Consider the following 19204-nt stretch of genomic DNA (forward strand, 5'->3'; position numbering starts at 1 on the left):
GACTTGGTTATATAAAATAAATAATAAGTAAATAAATAAAACCACAGAGCAGCTGTTGGTGAGGCATTTGCTATGCAAGCCGGAAGATCTGAGTTGAATCCTGAGGACTCACAAAGCCTCATGCAGGAACACACCTCAATAATCCCAATGCATGTGTGGAAAGATGGGAGGAATGTACAGGATAGTTCCTGGAAGCAGGCAGCCTCCTGACCTCATGTTCCCAGTAGTGGAAGGACATGATACCTTCTTAAGACATGTCCTGACACTTGAGGGGTTCTCCAGCTTCAACATAAGAGCTGTGGCTAGCATCTACCCATACACAGACACACACACACACACACACACACACACACACACACACACACACACACACACACAGAAAGGAATACACAGAGAAAATTTTCATTCCTGTTTTTCTGGTGGTGTTGGTGAGCCTATACCTGCTTCCTTACCACCCATAAAAATGCAGAGAGTGGACATGAATGTCAGATGTACATCAGCAGGTGTTAATAATAAAAGTCTGCTTCTGATTTATGAACAAATGCAAACTTTTAAAAATAATTGCTTCAAAGTCTGGTCCGGCTGTAGTGTTTACATAAAAGAAAGGGCAATATTGGCAACATCCTCTACATGCACATTGAATTCCTTGATTACAGCAAAAGACCACGCAAAGGGCTCTCACTTCCCATCTAGGCTGTGCAAGCACAGTCTGCAATAACAAAACCAGTCAACGGAACATTTTTCAGAATGTATTTGTTCTGTTTTACCTTCAGCACAGAGGCTGCACCCTACTCTACTGTTTTCTTTCAGCGAGTTACTGCCCTGTTTCTACTGTAGCACCCACCACTCGAGCCTTAGCCTGGTGGGAATTCTGCTCCGGAAGGCCAGCTCTGCCTTAGCTGCTAAAAGCGGCTTTATTTAAATCTCTATTGTTCTATTTAGAATGGAGAGGTTGAGTAGCACCTAGATACCCTTCTCTCCATGATGGTGTCTCCGGAACAGAGCATCCTTCTGCTTAGCCAAATAAGAAAAGGCCTACCCTCTCCAAGCCACTCCCTAATGCTTGCTTTTCCTTCAAGATGCTCTATGGTTGACTTTCTGTTGATAGTTGTTAACTCAGCCTCCTGATCCAAGCTTAATTTTATTTAATTAATGCACATGTGAACTCAAGGTTCATAGTGTGATCAAATATCCCCTAACATATTTGACATAGTACGTACTGATGTTAAGATTAGTGAAATTTACAGAATTTCAATGTAATGTCATGATGTTTAGAATATATGAGTCTAAGAGTCAGGAAAAAGAAATAGGGGTATGCTTATTTAAGTGATATTGAGAGGAAGATTAGAAATGAGTTTGCTGAGAGGCCAGAAAATCTGATGTGATTTTATAATATATCATAAAGGGGTTAGGAAGTAAGAAAAACATCATACTATATAAACTTCATAATACAAATGATGTGGGACACAACATTCTCTAATTTGTTTAGCAGAACAGTAAGTGTGTTCTCAAGCTGTTAGAGCTTGGACCTCCTATTTAGCAAAGTTGTGTGGTCTGAACCTTAGTACAGCTTTCCAATAATCTACAAAAGCATGATATCTAAGGTAAATCAAACTGGTTAAAATATTCAACCGGGCTGCTTGAAGGTTTTGTTTAAAATTAACTACTTTTTATTTTATCAGTTGAAAACTAATCAAATGATGGAATGTTATAGGCTTAACAATATCTCATTTTCAAAAAGTACCCCGTTGTTTATAATTAAAACCTAACTAATATATTCATTGAATTTAACACCTGAAGAGAAAGTTTCATTAAGTTGATGTATGGTTTAGACCCTTTTTCTCAAACAAGAGTCAGCAAATTTAACAATAGTGTAGAGCTTTAAAAAAAAAAAAACTAAAAAAGTATATTTATACAAAAGAATGTAAATATAGTAGAATATTAGATCATACACAAAAAAAGTAAGAATCAAGGAAAAGAAATTTGAAACAATATCTAACTTTTGTTAAGAATCTGATGTGTGCACTCTATGATAGAATATATAATTTCAAATAAGCAAGAGTAATAATTGTATCAAAACTCTTCATTTTCTGCAAATGCTGGTGAGCCACTCACCCATCTTTGGTATATTGCAAAACCACAGTTCCTAACACTCAATTGATAACACTTGGTCACCTTTCTCTTCTCAAAACATTTTCTCGATTGGCCTCTGGCAGTCCATTTCTTTGATATATCATTGCATTAATGAATTAAGAGTACATTAAAATTCCTCAGGTGGAGTTAACTGAAAGGCCCCTGTCCTTCGGACCACCGGTGGGTGGTCTTGCTGTCTCCAGGTTTCTGAGAGGAAGCTCTGATACCTCTTCTTCCTCTGAGAGTACAAACTCTAGTGGATGAAGATTCTTTCTTTGTCATAGCATTTCCTTTTATCCTTTACCTCACACCGTGTCTCCAGATTCTGTCTCATGGGAATTGGGACTTCACCATATGAAGTTGGGGACAGCAGGAAACATATTAACTCATAGCTATGGCATAACATTGTCTTTATTATTCTCCAACTTTTATTTTGTCTCTGGTATGCAATAGCTAATCTTCAATCCATCTCCCCATTACAAGTATGATTAATTGTCTCCCATCCTGCACTAGGATACAAATTAAAAGAGAAAACATGATACAATGATGGAAATCCGCCTCCAAGATTAATTTGCAAATAATGTTGTGGTTTCTTCTTTTTATGTTATTCGTGGGTCACAGATCCTTTACCTAAGCAACTGTCCCACCATGAGAAGCATCCTAGACACAAGCCACACAGTGCATAAAAGAGCTAAGTCAAGACATCCAAATGAGGAAGCTAATCTCTTGCCTGTGCAACACCTGGGCATTCGAAAGCTCTCAATATGGACTTTGACTGCAAATTTATTCAAGATACCGAGTCATAAATATTTGGACTAAGCTACATTTAGATTCCTGACCCATAGAAATTATGGTATATAACATAAATCTGTTAGTCTAAACTTTATGGAGGTAAGCTTGTGCCAGGCTCTGAGAATTTCATATAATAAGCCATATCTTCTGGGAGAAGCATTGTTTACTCAGGAAGACTTTTTTTTAATGTAACTGTAATAGTACAAGAAGTAAGAGAAATAATTGACAAGTGGGATCTCATGAAACTGGACAACTTTTGTACAGAAAAGGAAATTGCCAACCAAGAGTAGTGGATGCCCAAAGTATCAGAAAATATTTTTGCTGTCTATTCATCCAACAGATTAGCGCCTTCAATGAAAAAGAACTCCAAGTACCAAGAAAACAAACAACCAAACTTAAAAATTAACTATAGAAATAAACAGGGAATTCTCAAAATAAAAAAATACAAGTGCTTAAAAAGACACATATAAAAATTTCAGCATCCGTAGCCATCTGGAAATTCATATTAAAATTATTTTAATATTCCATCCCACCCAAGTAAAAAGGGCCATGATCAGGAATGTAGCTAAAATTAAAGAAAAAACAGAAGAAGATTGATTCAGGTAAGTCATGAAGTGATGGGGAGAGGAAAAGGAGGTGAGGGGAAAGATTAACAATGAAATATTTAGTTTTAAATCTAATGACTGCCATTAGAAAGTTCTACCTCAATAAGTAAAGAATGTTCTATATACTGCATAGAGACCCAATGATCTCAGCTGTTACCAAACACACACACACACACACACACACACACATATATATATATATATAGGCAAAAAATATGCTTGAATTAAAACAAAAATATAACAAATGCTCTCAATATATTCTGATTAAGATGGAACTCTCTCTGCCTGTATCTTTCCCAGGCAACTAAAAAGCAAGACTACAGAGGCCCCAAATCTTATCATACTATTACTATTAAAATGTTTTTAGTCCTGAAGACTGAATTGTTCAATAGGTAAAAAGCAAGGGTTTGAAGAAAAAGAATCTAAGACATGGTGTAGCATGCCTTTGAACCCAGCACTCAGGAGTCAGACAGAGGAGGATCTCTCTGACTTCAAGGGCAGCCTTCAAGTCCCATTCCAGCCGAGGCTATATAGTAGAAATCCTCTCTCAAAGTAAACAAATAATAAATAAGTGAAAACCCTTACATGCATTACCACATTTTAATGAGTTTACAATTCTGTGTTGTAATTAAAATGAAAAACAGTATCAAAATTAAAAATACAAGTTAAAAGAACTTTTCATTTGTTACTTAGAAAGTGATCAGCTTTAGCTTTCCCAACATGCTCTGTTTTTGTTTACACCTACTAATATTCTTTCCATTGACAAGTATTTCACCAGTTTAAATTTTTAAAACTGTAGAAAAGTAGAGGGCTAAATAGCAGAAAAGAATGAAAAACGTTGCGGAGTGCTAAGTTATGTAGAACAGTCTAGCCTTAACTCAAAGATGTTATTTTACAATGGATAATAATAATTTATATATGTATATACATATATATAATTTTACTGGCTTTTAGGACTGCATTCCTCATACTGTGTCACCTTGCCTAGACTTAATACATGGGGAGGTCTTTAGTTAGTCTTACTGAAACTTGATATGCCATGTTTTGTTTATATTCATGGGAGACATCCCATTTTCTAAACAGAAAGAAATGAATTGGAGGGTAGGAACAGGAGGACTAGTGTGGAGGGGCTGGGAAGAGAGGAGGGAGTAGAAACTAACTGTAGTCAAGATGTAGAACAAATAATCAAATATATGTATTATATATATATATGTATATATATAATTGTCATGTACTAAATATTAGAATAATTGAAACCTAGCTTGTGTTCAGTTTTTAAAACTCTACTCCTATTATTGCTAGCAGTTCACATTATGGAACATGAGTTTAACCATAAAGATAAATATGACAAATATATAGTAAAATATTAACATTATATAATAATAGTTCTTATTTTACATTATTAACATGATTGGATTCTATACAAAAGTTCTGTGGATTTTCCCAAGATAAAAGCACTGAACTATGGGAAAAGTAAAGTCATTAAGGAGATGTATCTAACCAATATTTATTGAATATTGTACGTGTGTTATCTGTGGAATTGTGTATAGAGGAAAAAAACAAAACAAAAAAAAAACCTTTTATTTTTAAGCGTATTTTGCTCTACAAACTCTTGAATATATCAGTAAATAAATTACAAGATAATACTTAGCAGGTGTTATCCAATATTTGACATCATCAATTATCAGTTAATACGTATTACATAGTAAACATAAAGCTTTGCAAATGAAGGGAAATTATGAATGAAAAATAAATTTTTTAGAAAATATTTTATATGGAAGTAATCACCTTATAAAGAGATATGAATATTCAACCAAGAAAATTCTAAAATCATGAAAACTGTTATTACTGTGTCTAAAGGGTGGTATTTTCAGAACTCAGACAATCGATAAAGGAAGAGAAGGGACCTATGAAGGAAAGAAACTATCATGTCTCACAACTTACCCACATTTTTCAGGGACTTGATTTGACTTGTTTAAAATTCCCCAAGTCACAGTTCGTTGTTTTTGTTAAGACAAGTTTTGGCTTTATTACTTAGACTTCCCCAAACAAAGCAATCCTCTAGCCTCAGATTGAAATTATCTTCTACATTACCACCTTGCCAGGTTTTAACTATGAACAGAATGATATGAATTGTTGATTTAATTTTCAGTGTTTTAAGTTATTCTTACTTCTGTTACAATACTGAACCATGAGACCATGGAAACAGAGAAGTAGAGGATAAATTGACGAGCTTACTATAAATCTACATGTCACACTTGCTCAATTTACTGTACAGGAGAGAAGGATAAAAGAAATGGGTTGGACCGTGGATGCATTCTAGATATATGCCTGAAAAGATTGAATGTAAAATGTGATCAAAAGAGAGAAGTCAGGGTAAATAATAATAGTGTGTTGGGAAGCAACTAAATAGGGAAATTGTGGGGAATCAGATAGAAGAATAAAAATTATTGCTTATTTTAATTTAAAATGTTTTTGGACCTGGTTGAGACATCAAAGACGCAGTTGAATACATGAATTTATATTGCAAAAGGTAATTCCAAACTAGATATAAAAAGTAGGAAATCACAAACATACAGGCTACTAAAATCATATGCAAATTAAAACTCGACTGAAATTCTTTTTCACTCAAGTCAGGATGTATATCATCAAGAAAACAAAAAAGCAACATATGCCATTAAGGGTATAGAAAATAAAGATGACTTTTACACTTCTATTGGAAAAATAAATCAGTCCATCCACCATGGAAATCAGCAAGGGTTTTGTTAAAAAGCTGAGAATAGAACTAACACATAATCTAACAATATCACTCCTTTGTATAAACCCAGAGGAATCTCAGTCAGCATGCCACAATGATGTATTCACAGCCAAGCTATTGTTCCTCAACACACAATAGTCAAATTGTAATCAGCCAAGATGCTTATCAACAATGAATAGATATGGAAATATGAAGATGTGACTTTTCTTTACTCACATAAGCACAAATGAGGTGGTATTTTAGGCAAGAAGATTAAATTTTTGAAAATTTTGGGCAATTGGATGGAAGCGGAGATTGTTGCATTGCGCAAAATAAACTATACGTGAAACAATGAATACTATATTGTTCTCACAGCCATGGACGCTGGGATTTCAAACAATGGGCGTGTGTTATGGTAAACCTTAATTAACTGTCAATTTTATGATATTTAGAATAAGTATGGAGACAGATTTCTGATGAAATTCTCTCTGGGAGAGGATATCTAGACCAGATTAGTGGACATGAGAAGACCCACTCGTCTCATGGGAGCAATACTGCTCCAAGGGGTACAAGTTTAGGTTTGAATGAAATGGAGAAAAGAAGCTGAAAACATTCAATCTTCCCCACTTTTTTACTGTAAGCGCTTCTCGTTCTTGCTGCTGCGAATTCCATCATGATGCACCCTCAAATGTGGATCAAAATAAGCCCTGCTCTCTTTGGGTTTCTTTTCAGGTACTTAATTGTATGTATAGTCAAAATAATTGATACCATCTGGGCTGACAATATTCCCTTCAAGAGCCAAAAAAGCTTTCTAACAAAACCGCCAACGTCAGACATGAGAGCTTATCTCTTGAGTTTTTCAGGGTTGTTCAAGGATCTGCCGAAACAGTACAGGCTATGACTCCCATGCTTGGTTATTCCCCAGAGGTAGAAGGTAAGTCTCCGTTGCTGAAGACACCATGAATTTCAGACACATGACCCAGAGGCCCTTGAGCTGTAACTGTGCTGAAGTCTCCCCTTGAAACTGGCTTCATGATATCAGAAGGCTCCATTCAAGCTTCCAAAGGAGGAAAGCAAGCAAGAGTCTTGCCCAGCTATGGCATGACACCTATAAATCAAAGTAACAGAAATTACCAGAATCACATGATAATCCCAAGAATGTAGTAGTGGCAACTCTAGCTTGGCAGTAATCAACAGAACCTAACCTTATTGAACCTAACACCTGCTTAACAAGATAGAAATTGTGCCTGTTATCAGAAAAATAGCTAACAACCTAGAGATAGTGAAATAATGAATTTTGGAGGAGAATCTATTACAACCATTTTTACTAAACTATAATGATCCCTAACTACTTTTATTTTTTGTTTTATTTAATTATTTTTCTTATTTTACATTTCAATCCCAGTTCCTTCTCTCTCCCTCCCTCCCATCCCATTCCCCCCCCCAATCCACGTGGAGGGTGGAGCTTCTAGGAGGGGTCAACAAAATCTGTCAAGTCATTTGGAGTAGGGACTAGGCCATTATAGGGTTGAAGAGAAAACTGACTCTAGAGAAATGTCCAGAGACCTACAAGACTGACCCCAAATAACAATTTGAGCAACAGTGGAAAGGCTACCCTTAATGTCCTTCCCTGATAATGAGATTGATAACTAACTTATATGCTATCATGGAGCCCTCATCTAGTAGTTGATGGAAACAGAAGCAAACACCCACAGCTAAACACTGAACTGAACTGGGATCCAGATGCAGAGAGGGAGGACAAGACCAGGCTACAGAAACACACAGAGACAGCTGACCTGAACAAGGAGTAGCTAATGGTCCCCCAGACTGACAGCTTGGAACCAGCATGGGACTGACTCAGACCCCCTGAACATGGGTCTCATGTAGAAGGACTGAGCAGTCTAAGGGACCTTGGACAGTGGAACCAGGATGTATCTCTGGTGCATGAAAGGACTCTGGGAGCACATTTCCCATGGAGGGATACTCACTTAACCTAACTACGTATCCTATTTTGTCATTATATCCATTGATACATGTAGTCTTCACCCTGCATCAAAGAAACTTTCTTTGCAAGGGATGAAAAACATTTGTAGGAATTCATAATCAATTAAAATAAGTTGGAGAGCCCTATTGCAAGGGATACATTTACAATACAACTTCCACACCCAAAGTTAGGGAATCATCGTGGAAAAGGAGGGAAAAAATATTTAAGAGCCAGAGGAACTGGAAGTTTTCTGTGAGAATCTGTCTCCTCAGAATTTCTCAAACCATACTCTTAAATTCCCATCGGCATGACTGCCTAAACATGAGCTGAGCCGGGATGACAATAATAGATATCCTGAAATTGTGAAAAGTGAAAAAGCCCAGGAGGTCTCAGTGCCACAGAAAGACCTACAGCAATTAAGGAATAATAAAAGTAGAAGAAATAGTCTTTCACATGGAAGAGTGTACCAGCTGTTCATCCAATAACAAAAGTTCAGCCCTGAAAACATATACTCAGGTAACATATTACAGACTGATAAAGTTGTACTTATATATTTTTATATATAAGATACATATATCCACATCAAATGCTAATGAAAAAGACTATGAGTTTAAAAAAGAACATGGAGAGGTATATGAGAATGTCTGGAGGGAGTGAGGGAAGAAGTAAATTATGTAATTATATCATATATTCAAAAAATAAAAGTACTAAAGATGGGAGATGTCATTCTGTAAATATGTTTCTCTTATTGGTTAATGGATAAAGCACTGTTGGCCAATAGGAGAGTAAGATAGGCGGGACTAGTAGAGAAGGAGGAGAGGGGAAGAAGTAGGGAGGAGTCAGAATAGAGAGACTGGAGAAAGCAGTACGCCGGCCCCTTTCTCTGGTAAGATGAGACCACGTGGAAACACTTAGATTAATAGAAATGGGTTAATACTTAAGACAGAGCTAGCCGATAAAAAAAAACTAGTAACTGGCCAACAGAATTATATCAAATACTGAGTCTCTGTGTGTTATTTGTGGCTGGCACGGATCTGGGCCTAGGTTGGCAGGAAAAAAACCTTACTCCTAATATATTAATATAAAAAATAAAAAGTGTGTGTGTGTGTGTGTGTGTGTGTGTGTGTGTGTTTAAGTGAAGGAGATACATCACCAGTTAAATATGAAGGAATTTTTTTTTACTATTCACATTTTATGTACTTTAGAGGTAGATGAGTTTTATCAGAAACAAATGTACCTCTCAACGCTCATATAGAAGCTTCTCTTTGTGTAAGATGGAGACAATCTATGTAGATTTCCCCTTCCACCTTTCTGAGAAACCACTGTGCTGATTTCGAAAGTGTCTGTACAAGTTCACACACCCACTAGCAGTGAAGAGTGAATCGCTTTGTTGAATACCCATAGGAGCACTTACCCTTTAGGAGAAGTGGATGGAAGGAGGGCTGGGGAGGGGGGCGGCAAGAGGAGATGGGAGTAGGTGTGGGAGGGAGAATACAAAATGAATTTTAAAATAAATAAATAATAGAAAGTAAAGGATGGAGACAATCACAGAAAAACTAAACTTGTCAATATGCAGAGAACCACTAATCATAAGACACCCAGCTCTAATGCTAACATCTGCTGTACAAGTCCTGTATCTAATACTCATGAAATACCATGGGAGAGGGAGGAAAAATTGCTAGAACTGTAAGAACAGGAACTCTTCTGTGAGATTGTTTCTTCTAAAAATGACAGGGAAATCACACCCAGGACACATCAATGACATGCAGACTAACTTGACTCAAATAATGACAATATTAGCAGACATGCTATCATGTCAAAAGGCTCTATCCTTAAACAAAGCCCCATAAGCAGCAGACTGCTAAGAGGGGGAAATAGTTTTTTCTTTTTCACAGAGATGAGACCCCTTATTCACTATCCTATATTAAGTGATCAGTCCTATACAAGTAACATTAAACAGACTAATCAGGCTGTAACCTGTGGTTGGTGTGTGTGTGTGTGTGTGTGTGGTTTATATATAATTTTCATATATTTGGTAGAGAATAAAGAGAGATATGGGAAGGGTTGGAGGGAGGAAGGCAAAGGGTGAAATGATATAATTATATGTAAATCAAAATTTAAAAATTAAGACGTAAAACTGGTATATGATATTTGAGAGATCCATATATATGCATACACGTGAGTAGATACATGTTACATGTGCATGTGTGGGTATGTGTTCCGCTAAGTTCGTTAGCTGAACTAATCATTTCTGCCACCATTTGAACAATGACTTTCTTAAAACTTTTCTGTTTGTTTTTCAGTCATTTTGACTTCATTTAATTACAGCTTTAGTCTTAGAAGCATCTTTGCATGCTTACCAGTTCTTGTCTAGCAAAGGTGGTGAGGTAAATGTGTTTGTTATTTTTTTCCCATAAAGTTTTATTTAAATTAAAACAATCTTATTGAACATACCAATCCCAGTTTCCTCTCCCTTCCATCCACCAATGCCCCCCACAAACCCCCATCCCATCCTCCATATAATTGCAGTACTCAATATTTCTGCTTTCTGAATTGGTGTATATCTGCCACAATTTGCCTATTGGATATTCTTATAGTGAATCTACATATTTATAGTTCTTACACATGGATGATAGTAGTTATTCTAAGTGCTTAATTTAAGTGGTCTATAATTTCAGTACTTCATATAAAATATATCATCTGTTACAGGGACATAAAGATCAGATGGTTTGGCTCTTATATGCTTCAGCAATAAAACTTCTAATGAACTTTTGGTGCAGTGTCATAATTACTCTGAGGCCAATTACATTTTAAATGAGTCAGAATAGCTATTAAGCATAAATAACTTTTTGGAATTTGCTCATAAAATAATTTGACACACTTAGCTTTGAGCTCTATAAGTATAATATTAACAATGAATAATTTTGACAGAAGTACATGACGATTGTCTCCAAAATGTCTGATACAAAGGTTGACAATGTTAAAATAAAATTGAATAAAAACAGCACAAAACTATTCATTGAGTGCTCTCGTATTCTAGTTTAGAGAAATAATGGTGATACACGAATTTTGTCCTAATTATTTTGGTTTTTTTCAACGTACTCTAATGTAAACACTAAGAATGTCACACAATGCTTGGTCATTGAAAGTTCATACATTGCCTGTCTGGAAAGGAATCACTCATGAGGATAGATATTTTAAATTCATTATTCCATTGTAGCCACACACATTAGTGTCTCTTTATCATTCCAGCCATTCTAGTCTTCATAAATAGGGCAAGATTCACAGGTACAGTGGTAACTGAAATCCTCCTTCCATGGTGTGAATAGCATGTGAAGCCAAAGACATTGACCAAAAATGATTGTTTCATAATTTCACCAACAAATGTTTACTCTGAACCCTCATGAAATACTTGTAACTACTAACAAACACAAAGTAATTCTCAGTATTTGGAAGAAAGAATGGTGTAGGATCCTTCTAAGAGTCCTGTCTAAACCAGTATTCATCATTGTCTATGTTTCCTGACAATGTTCTTCGGAGTTCCATTCAAAGTTCACCACAGCTCCACTTTATCAAAAACAACCAAAAAAGTGCATCAAAACAGTTAGTCCATTGCATTCAATGTTAAATTTCATTTGATTTACTTTTCCCTTAACAGCTTTATTCACATCTCTAGTAAAGCAGTAGAGATTTAGGAGACTAAGACAGTATGTTAAATGCAGTTATACATTGTATGTAAGTTACTGGTTCATTAAAAAAATGTTATTCCTATGAGTAAACATAAGCAGTTCTTCCAAAAATTTTAATACATATGAAAAATGAATCAAACTAGAGGTTTCAGTGATTTTCTTCTGTTATAACATTGTTAAAATGTTGTTTTACGTTAAACTCTTGTAGTGTAATTTTCATTGTAGGTTTTATAAACATGTCAACATCTGCTCTGTAATATATCTGTAGAGATGAAGTATTCTTCTGGAAGATATTGAAATAAAGTTCACAGAAAGACCTTAATTTGTTCATTGGATATTATTACTCATGACAACAAGCAAAAAAACAAGTAACTCACAATAATTGTAGCATTATTAGTGTTACTTTTTAATATACTTCAGGACTGGCTTAGTTAATTATTTTCACAAATTTTCTTTGTTACTTTAGTATGGGCTAAATGTTATTTTTTTTTGACAATGTTGATTTAAAACCAAGATAATATATTTAAATTTAATTGTTGCTCTTACTTTACCTGTAAGATTTGTAAAAAGCAGCTATTTCTTAGGAATACTCATGAAAGATTTTCTGCCATGTAATCTAAACTAAATAAATGAAACAAATTATGCATTTTACTCATAAATGTGTTATAAAGATGATATTGAGTTTTTCATGTTAATGTTTTTTACTCTGAAGAGACAGTTTTAGGTCAATGAGTAAAGGTATAACACAATATATAAATGTACATGGATCTGGGGATGAGTCTTAGTTCGTAGAGTGATTACCAACTAGGCACAAACCCTACAGTACAAAAAAATCAGATATTATAGTATACATGTATGCATGTGGGACATAAACAGAGGAGAATTAGATGTTCATGAATACCCTAGGTTATGGAGTAAATTTAAGGCCAATCTGGGATGCAAAAGATATTCAATTTTTTGGCATCAGGAAGTTAATATTATGGTCAAGTATAGGTATGATGCCACAGTATCTTAATAACTTTAAGAACTAGGGAGTTAAACATATTGTGGCTCTCCAGCCTTTGAGAAGAGTATTGAGAAAATCAGGCAAATTCTTCCTTTGGTCTGCTAAAATTTACAGAGATGGAATATCCACAGAGATGTGTGTGAACAGGCACAGGAACACTAGCTGCCCTTCTGATGAGTACCGAGAATTAGGTAAAAAATTCTTTGTTTTAAAACTACAATCAGTCTGTCAGCATCTCACCCATCCTGCAGGCTCTGTGAAGCATACTTAAATCGCAAACGTTTGTAAAGTGTTGTATCATCAGCTTCTAATGTATTGGCAATTGACGGTGGATGTTCTGCATGCTGCAACTATATGTTTCTCTTACTCTCTGATGAATAAAGCCGTTTCGGCCGATGGACAGGCAGTATTTAGCCAGACGGGAAATCCAAACAGGGAGACACCATGTAGCTGCTAGTGTGTAAACTTTGAAACAGGAATAGCTAAGAGAAAGGAGATAATGGTACTAGAAATTTAAAGCCTGGGCTGAAGAGACCTTGACGAACATGAGGTCCCGAAAGCCCATGGCGCCTAAATTAAGGCACTGGTGTGGTAATAAACACCTTTAAAACGGGGGTCCATTTGTGTTGTCATTGAGCTCATTGAGCGTTGCTACAGCTGTGGATGCGTGGTGCAACGGAACTGAGTTAGTGCTTAGAACATATTTGTGGAATGAATGCATATTTGTAAAGTCCAACCTTCAGTTCCAACGCGAGCAGGGTCAGAAAGTCTGGTTCAGTCATAGAATTACAAAAAGTGGAGTGGCGAAGTCCTTAACCTGGGGGTCAGCATCTGATGCAGCCTTTCTCGTCCACGACCCAGCTTGAGGCTTTTGCTCTGTGATGTTTGTGTCTGGCAGAAGTGATGGGCCTCACAGTGGGCAGTCTCCACTAACATGGAGGGAAAGGAGAAAGACAGACTCGGGAGTCAAGAGCACCACACATGTCGGTTTAGGAGCAGGAGATTTTCTTTAAAGTACCTGTGAATTGCAAGAGCATGGAGGTCCTAAGTTAAAAATACTGCTAATGCACGGGGTAGCGTATGACCGGGAACCTAAGCACACTTTACACATACGAAATATATGTACAGATTGCGTATATTTACCTTACATAACAAACACATACGCAGTCAGTCCTTTCTGCTGAAACCTTGGAGAAGACAGGGCTTACTTTAAGCAGTGGCTGTAAAAGCCACCGTGTAATCTTAAATCACATAGCATTCACAGAACAGAGAATACACATTAGCTCTTACGATTTTTGACCTATTGTCTGTCTGTACCCTATTTATACTTAAATTTTTGCATGGAGGAAGAGAAATAGGGATGGGAAAAGAAAACCAGAATGTAACATTTTGAGTGCATAAAATCTGGACAGGCAGGCAGGCACGTGAGGTTGAAGTTGCTGTTTGATTTAATTCAGTTCCCAGAGAGAGAGAGAGAGAGAGAGAGAGAGAGAGAGAGAGAGAGAGAGAGAGAGAGAGAGAGAGAGAGAGAGCTAAAGCACCAGACCTGGAAAGCTAAAGGCCATGTTCTTTGCTTTGCATGCCTCAGTGGATTTTTCAGGGGAGGTCAGAGTTCCAGACCCCTGGCCTGGTTTCCCTGAAGGCATGCCCTTCCTTACTGATTGGCAGCCTGCACTGTCTTCTTATCCAACTTATCCAAAGAAGTATGGACCAAGGTTTCCAATGATAAAAGAGACTAGTGTGTCTAGTCACAAGGAAAGAATAAGCCACCAGCTCATTTCAGCATGAAACGTCTTCATCTCCTTCCATTCTGGACCAACTTTCCTATGAACTGCTCTTAGAGGTGACCCTTCCTTACATGACCCACACTGGCATTACTAACAAGTTGCTGATATGTTGATTAATGTGGTTATAACTGTGTCTTTCACAGACAGTTCTCTGAACACAACCCAAGCGAATCCCTGTCTGTTTGGGGGTATCTAAGAGTCAATGTCACCTCCTAATGATTTAGGACAAAATGGTGATGCCATATGCCGCTGTGATATTCAAGGTCCTCCAGGACACACAAAATAAGAGGAGGAATCACATGGGAAGTGTACATGTGTACCCACCTTTTCAGGCTGATTCAGAGGAACTTGGGAAGCCAGTAAATGCCAACAGTACAGTCTGTGTGAGTGAGCTGTTACAAGATGAAGAGTTGAGGGAGAGCTTCCATTTCTCATAGAAGAACAATGTGACAGCTTAGAAAAGCAGTGATCAGATTAAACCTGTATTTTTTCTTGACACTTCTGAAAGGTTCAAGGTGGGTGGAGAAGAGTAGTTGCTCCCTAGGGTTGGAAAGGGTCATTTCTGTCTTCAATGTAAACACCTGTGAGAACCCTCAGGAGGCTTCCCTCCAAGTACACCTGTTAGCATCCATGGAGAGAAAAGGGGACTCTGAAGCTCAGTGCCCAGGGTAAAGGACAGAGCCTTGAATGATGTGATCTTTGGAGAAAGAAAGATACTACTTGTTTTTTAATGGTTTTTTATTTAAATTTGAAACAAGCTTTTACATGTCAATCCCAGTTCCTGCCCTATCCAGTCATCCTCTGTTCTCCACCAACCCCCACCCCATTCCCTTTCTGCTCCCCAGGGAGGGTGGGGCCCTCCATGGGGGATCTTCAAAGTCTGTCACATCATTTAGAGCAGGGCCTAGGCCCTCCGCTGTGTGTCTAGGCTGAGCGAGTATCCCTCTGTGTGGAATGGGCTCCCAAAGTCCGTTCGTACACTAGGGATAAATACTGATCCATACCAGAGGCCCCACAGACTCTTCAGTGATGTAGCTCCTTGTCACTCATCCAAGCCTTTGTGTCTCCAGGCTTCTGTAGGTAACCCAAAACCACACCTTCTTCCATTTCTCTGTCCGTGCCCTTCTGTCTGCCATGAATAGAGAAACTTCACATCTCCCCAGAAGGCATCACAAAGCAGGACAATAGATTGAAAACCATTGCAGCTCACTCCAATAGCCTAAGAAACAGAAAAATCTAAACTTTTTCCCTGACCAGAGAAATACAAGATTTTATTAGAATATTATCTCATCATTAATGATGTACACTATTTGAAACAAAAGTCTTGGTATGCACAGCTGAATATAAGAAACATTATTCACACTGAAAGACAAAAAAGTAAAGTTAAGGAAACCCCCCCCACACACACACACACACTTGAAATGAAGGACAATCTGCCTGGAAAGCTAACCTAGACCAATATCAGTTCCCTGGAATTTGCTAACTTCCCCCTCACAAGGCCCTGAGATAGCAGGATACCAAGAATTCACACTGCCCCTCCTTTCTTGTGAGTCAGCAGGTAGTGAATAGGGTCCTTAAGAAACAAAGAGGTAACTGTACCTCCGGTTTGCCCAGACAAGATTAATTAGCACACTCCTAGGCCCTAAGGTCTGCTGACCCTAACAGTAAGACCATCTGGCCTCACAGGGTCGTGTACTCAATAGACAGAGGGTCCCACCCCTCCCTAAGCTTGTGGGTTTTGTCTTTAAAAACACCTTTGCCCAGGGAGTGATGCTTCTCTCTAGCCTGCATGCTGGAGGAGCCCGTTTGTACAAACGTTTCCTGTTAAAGCCTCTTGCTTGTTGCAGCAACTGGACTGGACTTTGAGCTCTTGGGGGTACCGACCGAAACTGGGAGACTCCTCATTCTGAGGGTCTTACATTTTGGAGGTCCCACTGAGATCTGGTCAACCCCCAGACTCAATTCTATTGCCAGTTCGGGGTAAGATAGAGCTAGCCACCTATAGGTTTGATGTATGTCTGATGTGTCTGATATTATGTGTTTTTGACTCAGGTTTCTGTTCCTGGCCTGCGCAGGACTTGAATTTGGTATCGGACCACAGGGGAAGACAGACATGTCCTGAGACCCTTGATCCTGCCCTGGATGAAAGCCCCGGATTGTTTGGAGGAGGGGAGAAAACGATGTCTCGCTGGCCACTGGACTCCGCTTCCCTCCCGTTTTGTAACTTTGGTTTGGGCACCGTTTGTCTACCGAGTGGATTTGTCCTGTTTGTGGGATTGTTCTGTTTGTCACGTCCTTCTGTCCCTATTGTTTGTGTCCGTCCGTTTCTATTCTCCCCATGGATCAAAAACTAACTATCCCCCCTGTGTCTGACTTTTGATCACTGTCAAGATGTCTCAGGCTGGGCCCACAATGAAGTGATGCATGTCCGGAAGAAGAAATGGCGTATTTTCTATTCCTCCGAATGGCCTGCTTTCTATGTGGGCTGCCCAAGGTTAGCCTTACATCTTGCAGGTCAAAACCTGCATTCTCTGGCTAGGATCACTGGGCCACCCTGACCAGGCTCCCTATATTCTCACTTGGGAAAGCCTGAGCCGCAATCCTCCTCCTTGGGTCAAGCCCTTCCTCTCACCTCCTCCTTCGGGCCCCTGCCCGGCATCCCTGCCTTCCCATGTCCCCCTCATTCCCACACCCTCAGCCCCTCCTTCAACCTCTTCTCTGCTCCCCTTGACGGAGTCCCTAACTCCTGATCATAGGCCCAAAGCTCCCCTGGTTCTGCCAGATGCACAAGAGGATCTCCTCCTTCTAGAACTTCCTCCCCCATACCCTAATCCCCAGCCAGCAGCACCCCAACACCCAGCACCTGCACCCACCCAGGGACCCCCATCCCCAAGCTCCACCTCAGTACCGGACACCAGAGGCCCTTGAGACCCATCACCACCATCTGCCCGACTGTGACCCCGCAGAGATAGAATGCCGAAGAACCTGACAGCTCTGGGGTCTCCCAGGCCTTTCCTCTCTAGTCGATGGGGGGAGGGCTTTTTCAGTACTGGGCCTTCTCCTCTGCAGATCTTTATAATTGGAAAACCCATAATCCTTCCTTCTCGCAGGACCCCCAAGCCTTGACAGGTCTTATTGAATCCATCCTCATCACCCACTAACCCACATGGGATGATTGCCAGCAACTCTTAGAGACTCTTCCTCACAACTGAGGAGAGACAACCGAGTCCTCCTAGAAGCCAGGAAAAACGTGCAGGGACGGCAGGCCTACCCAACCCCCAGTGAAGTAGAGGAAGTCTTTCCCTTAACCAGACCAACGGATTGGGACATCAACATGGTAGCCGGTAGGGAGCGTCACCATCTCTATCGCCGGATTCTGTTGGCGGGTCTCAAAGGGGCAGGGAGACACCTCATGAATTTGGCTAAGGTACGTGTTGTAGTTCAGGGTTCGGAAGAAACCCTGGCAGGCTTCTTAGAACGCCTGATGGAGGCCTACAGGATGTACACCCCTCTTGACCCCCAGGCCCCAGATAGGGAAGCCGACGTAATCATGTCATTCATTGGACAGTAGGCACCTGACATACGTACAAAACTACAATGCTTTGAGGGGTTGCAAAGATACACCCTTCAAGACCTAGTAAAGGAAGCAGAAAGATTTTTAACAAGAAAGAAACTCCAGAGGAGAAGGAAGAAAGATTGCGAAAGTTACAGGAACTCAGGGAGGACAAGAGAGATAAAAAGCAAAACCAGGAGCTGACAAAGATTTTGGCCATGGTGGTAGTGCAGAAATCAGAACCTAGACCAGGCCAGACAGGGAACCTGGGAGACCAGGGGATCGAGGGTGGAGAGAGACCAATGTGCTCACTGCAAGGAAAAAGGGCATTGGGTCAAGGATTGCCCCCAAGAACCCCAGACGGAAGCCTGTCCCTGGTCTCTCTTTGGAAAATTAGGCCAGTCAGGGCCAGGAGCCTCCCTGCCCAACCCCAGGGTAACCCTTAATGTAGGGGGTCAGCCCATAGCCTTTTTAGTAAATATGGGAGCTCAACACTCAGTCCTAACCCAGACCCATGGACCGCTGAGTTCCCAGACTGCTTGGGTTCAGGGTGCCACTGGAGAAAGCTACACCGATGGACAACAGAACGAAACATCCATTTGAGCACACTGGACATGTGACCCACTCCTTCCTGCTCGGGGAGAGACCCCGTGCTGGGGAGAGACCTCCTTTCCAAGGTAGGAGCCCACATTCACTTCCATCAGGATGGGGTCACGTTTACGGGAGAGAAAGGATTGCCCTTCCAGATACTAACTCTACGGCTAGAGGATAAACATAGGCTTCTAGAAGACTCATCTCCCCCCTTGCCACCCATGGACACTAGTTGTCTGGAAAAATATCCTCACGCCTGGGCTGAAACATCAGGCATGGGACTGGCCAAAAAGCAGCCCCCGTTGATAATCCATCTCAATCCCTCGG

At 39.4% G+C, this 19204-nt stretch overlaps 1 pseudogene; it reads left to right on the top strand.

The window, feature by feature from the left end:
* The first annotated feature begins 13491 nt into the window (after positions 1-13491).
* LOC127230898 (uncharacterized) lies at positions 13492-18388 on the top strand (annotated as a pseudogene).
* Positions 18389-19204: the final 816 nt, after the last annotated feature.

The sequence above is a fragment of the Phodopus roborovskii genome, unplaced genomic scaffold (assembly GCF_943737965.1).
Source record: "Phodopus roborovskii unplaced genomic scaffold, PHOROB, whole genome shotgun sequence".
NCBI classification, from domain to species: Eukaryota; Metazoa; Chordata; class Mammalia; order Rodentia; family Cricetidae; genus Phodopus; species Phodopus roborovskii.